Below are 6,918 nucleotides of genomic sequence, written 5' to 3' on the forward strand. Positions count from 1 at the left end.
GTCCATTGAGGGTAGGAATCTGCATGTAGGGCCTACGTATAGTACAGCTCTTAATTCACCAAGGAATGATGGCCCAAGAATCTCAAACATATATTCTGTCCCTGTAAACAAACAAATGGAGTCTGAGAGAGACTTTTTTTGAATAGGTTTTATCTGGGGTAAATACAAAGTAATAGTCCTAGGTAGTTCGCTTGCTTTGACTGTGCAGTTTCTCTCCAAAGGAGCAACTAAGAAGGGGGAAAAAAGTAGGAAACTTCAGAGCTAGGGGGGCAAGATGATCCCCCCTCCCTCCACAAAACTCTAGGAGCCTGATTTTCACGCCACAGGATACGAAGAACTGAACACTGGAGTTAGTGGGACTTTCCTGTGTCCTGCAAGGAAGCAGCTGGGTGCTAGAAGGAGAGAGGGTTTTCCTTTTGCCTTTGAATCACTGGGGTATTGCAACCTATCAGGCCTTCCTCAAGCAGGTAGGGGAAAATAAGGACATTTGATTGGAAGTGTGGTTATATGGGGGAACTAATGGGGAAGGAGGGACATGATATGATAAGCATCATAGCATTTGGAGGTCTGTCTGAACTGTTCATGAACAACTTTTTGAGGCCTCTACATCACTGTTTCTTAGATGAAGGTGTGCAGTGTTTCTGCTGTGCTGTGTGCCTGTTCTTATAAGTTTTAGCAGTGTTGATGTTGGGTATCTTTATGTACAGGGGAGAGGGTTCAGCAAATATTTGCTTTAATAAAAACTTCTGAATTCTCTTTGGCTGTGCCCTTTCATGTTTGATTGCCACTAATGTTCTTGTGATTAAGTTTAGTAGAAGGAATGTTTGCGGAAAGAGCAACTTTTAAATGAATATTGGAGAATGTTCACAGAGAGAGAATTTTGAACTTGTAAATGTGAGTAATCACAAGAGAAACCTGATTCTAAGTTTTACATTCAACAAATCAGGAAAGAGAAACAGAGAAAAAGGCATGAGAAGAGTGGGAGGGGTATGATGTACTACTAGTCATGGCCTGAGAAAACAACAGAGAAAAGTATCATTTAAACAATGAGAGGCCTGGGAGTCCCTCTACCCATTATTTATTGCAAGATGAAGATGGAGGAGTTGCCTAAACCCCACATACTTACTTGACAAAGAATCCAGAACAGATAGTTAACTGAAGGGACTGGGGAGATGAAAATTTTGAGCAAATGTTGCAGCTCCTGAGAAGCTGAAGGCCCCTAAAACAACATATCTGAACCCGTAATGTAGTTGATTCACTGAATCACAACTTCAGCAACATCCACATTTTCTCCACACAGGGACAGGTCTGTGGAGGTCCAGACTTGAAGAGGGACCTCAGATATTCAGAAAGAAAATCCATTATAGCCCTGTGAAATAGGAAACTGCAACTTCAGTAAAGGTTCATATATTATATATATTCATTTTAGGAATTTCTTTTTAGGGGTCCCACTCTCAGCCATTTTCCTTACTTCTTCCTGCTGAGAAACACTGTAGAGGTGGAGTGATAAAAAGAAGTGGAGAGCACTGTGCAAATACTCCATGCTTACAGGAAAGGAGGAAAAATCAAATAAAATTTAAGAAGAACAAGGGGAAATGGATGGAGCTGGTCATTTATACTGCATGTGACTAAAAAGTCCTTGCCTTCTGCTTCTGGGGAGGTAAGGCTATAAAGTTCTTGCTGTACTGGAATTTTTATTCTGGCACAGAAAAGGTGATTTATAACAAGTGACAGTTTCTTATACAGAAAAACCTTGCCATTTAAGCTTTTTTGAAGAACACAGGAAGTAGCACCAGTGATACAGGAATTGTAGCATTATTAATGAAGTACCATATCAGATTAAAGTTGCATCACTTCACACAAAAGAAAAGAGGAAAAAGGACATTCTAAACAAAGTGTCTTAAGCATGCACATACACCATAAATATGATTGAAATATGAAAAATCTGCCTGGATGCACTAACAAACAAATAACTAAAAAGGCTCTTGCACCCACTCCTTTAAATTAAGACATGCATGCACACATACACAGAGGAAAAATAAGCAAGGAAATTCTTTCCGATAGCCAGTTTCAGGAATACAACTGTTCTCCTGTGCTAGCAGCTATTGCTAGCCAAATAAAATATCACTGTTCCACTAGGAAATGGTTAGCTAAACAGAAAGTGCAATGAATCTGCAGCTGATGAATATAAGGATTTCTCCATGAAGTCCCCTGTGTCAAAAATTATTATAGAGGCTTTCTGTAATTTAGGACATTCCCAAGACTGGTTACTCAGTGTTATGTAAATGACAAATGGCTAGAAAGAAATACCTTGGAACAGATGAATAAAGCATTTGGTTCATAGGGAAAGAGATCAATATAGGTTTGATTGGAAGGGTTGAAGTGTTAAAATTATAACACTTTAGTAACCTTAATTTGGACATTATTAGTTTAATTAGCAAACACTAAAAAGATACTTTAAAAAAAAAAAGAAAAGAAAAGCAATTCCCTTGATTCTCCAAGGAGTGAATTTCACCTCCAGTTACAGATAAATGGTTAAGAAATTGATGGCCAGGTGTGTCAACACAGTAACGGACTGGTATTCTCATTCTTTTTCATTCACACAGTATGCTATGCTAGGGGATAGAAAAATAGAATGTGGCATTTTAAAACTGACTCAGCAATGTTCTAGTGCACCAAACCATGGGGTGGTTTTCTGCTTTCTTCCAGAGATGGAGGGCTTAGTGTGTTATGCTTTTCAATGGGGTTACACAGGGCCACATGTGTATACAGGCTTTCCTTCTCCCTCCCCACCCTCACAACCCCTGTTCAAGGACCAAACACAACAAGGTTGGGGGGGGGAGGAAGAAGAAGGACACTAAGGAATGGTGCTTGTATGCACTCTCACTGCATGCTGGGAAGAAATTCATGGTTCTGAGGGAAATAAAACAACTATAGCAGCATTTCTCAAACTGGGGTCACCGCTCGTGGCGGTCAGTAAGTCCCTTGGCCTGCGCCACTTCCAGATGCTCCCATTGGCTTGGAGCAGTGAACTGCAGCCAGTGGGAGCCCTGATCGGCCGGACCTGCGGACAGGGCAGGTAAACAAACCGGCCCGGCCCGCCAGGGGCTTTCCCTACACAGTTTGAGAAACTCTGAACTATAGTGTCTCAGGAGTGAGAATGGAGTTATGGACGTGGCTACCTCCGTCTTCCACACAGGGCAGGAAAAATCTCTATACAGGGAGGGTCCAAGATGTGCATGGATCTCAAAGGCCTGATTTGATCTTTGTTGTTGTAGCCATGTTGGGCCCAGGATATTAGAGAGACAAGGTGGGTGGAGTTTCCCGCACCTGAAGAAGAGCTGTTTGTAAGCTTGAAAGCTTACATCTCTCACTAACAGCAGTTGGTCCAATAAGATATATTATCTCACCGATCTTGTGTCTCTGATTTGACTTCTTTTTTCATTCCTTGCTCAGACAAATGCCCATTGAAATCAGTGGGAGACTGAATAAAGAGTGAATGCCAATAGAGAAAGAATTTGGCCCTGTGAAAGGAAATTCTCTTTAAATTTCTTCAGAATCCTCATTTCCCTGAGCTTTATTTGTCACATTTGTTTACTTATGACTAGCTCACTCACCACTGGAACATCTATCCTCTTTATTTCCTTCAAAATATTATGCATAATACTTGGGTGAGATTCCCTTCTCAATAACAGACATTTATTTTATTATTCTTATTTTACACCTTTTGGGATATCTGTACCTCTGGCCTCTCTGCAGCCTTCTTACTGCCCTCCACGATACTTGCTCCAAAATCCCTTTAAGAAAAGATGGCTCGAGCAACATATGGCATTCCAAATGTGGCCTCACTAGCTTTTCACGTAGTGCTAGGATATTTTCTCTGACTTAGTTTCAATACCTCCATTTATACATGCCTCAGTTTTGTTTGCTTTATTTTTTTTTAAACTTCTGTTAAGGCACCAGATCAAATGCTTTAGAATTTTATCCAAATACCACCCCAATCCCTTCCTACTGAGTGTACAGCCATAGATGGTCCCTTTTTTGGATATTGGGTCCAGTGAAGCTCTAAATGTGTCTTGTTTCCCCAGGCTACTTCTTGTGGACTAGATTATCACTAGAGCTAAGTGAACCATACGTATAAAATAAGTCACTCATCCCTTGAATTATACCAAACTTTGTTGGAAGTTTGAAAATGTTCACTCGATTTTTGTTCATCTGCTGTTCACTTCCTGGGCTTGGTGAGGAATAGAATGCTGCAGTGTTAGGAGAAATTATGTTCCTTTGACATTTTCAGCTGAAATGGAAACAGGAAACGAGATATAGTTCTGTGGTCAGGGAATTGTTTCATTGCCTATGTAACACCTTCAGTCCCTGGCCACTATTATCCATGCTGCTGTAAATTGAAGATTAGATTATTGTATGTACCTAACACAGTGTTTCTCAAACTGGGGTCGCCGCTTGTGCAGGGAAAGCCCCGGCAGGCCGGGCTGGTTTGTTTACCTGCCCTGTCTGCAGATCCGGCCAATTGCGGCTCCCATTGGCCGCGGTTCGCTGCTCCAGGCCAATGGGAGCTGCTTGAAGCGGCATGGGCCGAGGGACTTACTGGCCGCTTTTACCCCATCTCTTCTCTTTGTCCTGCCCAAACCTTATCTTTTAATCTTTTCCCCTGTCACAAGTTCTGAGGTCTCGTACCTTTAATCTTTCCACCTGTCATTCAATATCACCCGCTCCCAGTGCTTATGTGCCTGACCCCCTTCCCCTTCCTTTTCTCTGACCCCTTCACTCTCAAACTAGAAGTATGTCCTGGTTTTCCTCATCCTCAAAAAAACTGTCCCATGTTCGTATTGCCTCTCTATCTACTGCCCAGTTTCCCTTTTAACTTTTCACTTCTAACCTCACTGTGATAAGGATGGCAGGATCTGTCCTTTCTTTCCGATTCATATTGCTTGCCTGACACTGGAAAATCTTTTACTCAAAAAGCTACTACAAGGGTAGCTGACTGATATCAGACAAAGAATATGAGGATTCAGGAATTTTTGAAGTCTGGATGAGCTAAAAGAGCTACCAGAGTATCATCCCTTCTTTCGGAATAGAGAGGCAGATGCTGAAATGTTAGTAACTGAACAGCTTTTTAAAGACGGGAAAAAAAATCGGTGGAATGAGTTAATTAGATAATGAAGGGGATAGATTTAGTAATTAATTCAGGTTATATAAAGCTGTTGAGAATACGATGTAGATAACTCATTGAGAAAGGCCCACCGGGGCCTCAATGCTTCGCCTTCCCCCCCAGCCCTTCCTCAGTATGAAATCTTTTCTGAAAAATACTACTAGAAATCTTGAAAGAAAGTCTGTTCTGATATATAGTAACTGGTGTGCACAGAAATATTTTTCTTGTTTATGAACCACTTACTTAAGCCATTTGTTTTGGCAAGGGAGGGTGAAATACCTTTGCTAGAACTGTGCAAAATATAGTACTTGATCAGACCCATGCCAGGAGGGTATGTGCCGAGGCAAGGAAGGGAATGGAGAAGGATAAACTCACAGGGCGAGGAGGTGCCCTTAATGTCACTGGGAAGTAGCATATTGGAGCAGGCTTACCCTTTTGGTCATCATACGCCTATGTAATGAGCTGTGGGTGACCTGTGTTGGCTGACACATGGGCACCAAAACGTCCCCAGCAATAACTTCCATTAGACATGGGTCTCAACCAACCCCCTGGATACTGAGTATTCTTCAAGGGTCACCACCATACTGGGCATACCTGAAATCAGGTCTGACCACTGGAGACACTATAGACATGAATAAGCCTGCTGCTTCACATTGCAAGGATGACTTCTTTAAATGGAAGAGAGCTGACAGAATGCAACCTTCCCCATGGAGAGAAAAAAGGTTACTAGAAGTCATGCAGGGATTGAATGTGCCACGCACAAAATTAGAATCCTAATAATATATATTACTTTGGTAGAATTTTAAATTAGGATAACCTGTGTAAAATAAAAATAACTGAATTGGTTTAAAATAAAGCAACAAAGAATCCTGTGGGTGAATACCCACTTCTTCAGATGCAAAGAAGAAGTTTGCAGATGTTTGCATCTGAAGAAGTGGGTATTCACCCACGAAAGCTCATGCTGCAGAACGTCTGTTAGTCTATAAGGTGCCACAGGATTCTTTGTTGCTTTTACAGATCCAGACTAACACGGCTACCCCTCTGATACTTGGTTTAAAATAAGTGATCAAATATGTTCCAAGAGAGGGAATTATGTATGCATACAATATATGATTTTAATATTGTACATATTTATATTACAAATGTACACACAGATCCAAAAATGGATTGCAGGCAGGCAGAATGCTGGGCCCATGGAGAGTCCTCCCCCTGAAGTTAGGGTTGCACCTTTATAAAGCATTAAAAGTAATCAGAAATAAACAGGACTCTTCTAATGTTATAAGTGACTTTATACTAATTTATTAGGAAAAAAAGCCATTTCAGTTTATCATTTGTTATCAAGTACTTAGGAAGGTTACCTTCATTTAAAGTGTTACCATAATTGAAGTGTAAAAGATCTTGGTTGTTCTGCAATACCTGGTTAGGAAACAAAGTACCTCACGCATGATAAATCAATGCTTCCAAAACCACATTGTGTTGTATGAATCTCAAAGAAGCACGAGCTTTAAAATTCAAATCCCACACTAATGCCAAGAAACCAAGGAAGGCCATTTTTCATGGGATTCCACCACGATAATGACCACAGCAATGGCAGAGAAACTATTACAGATGAGCCACACTGAATGTGATATGAGTTAAATATCTAAAGTACAATTCATCAGCAGTGCATAAATAAATTGCAAAGAGGGAGAGGGAGAGGGAAAGGGGAAGGGGAATAAAAGGTATTTTATTCTATTGATACATTTAGTAAG

This window comes from Mauremys reevesii, linkage group 1, assembly GCF_016161935.1.
Source record: "Mauremys reevesii isolate NIE-2019 linkage group 1, ASM1616193v1, whole genome shotgun sequence".
Taxonomy (NCBI): domain Eukaryota; kingdom Metazoa; phylum Chordata; order Testudines; family Geoemydidae; genus Mauremys; species Mauremys reevesii.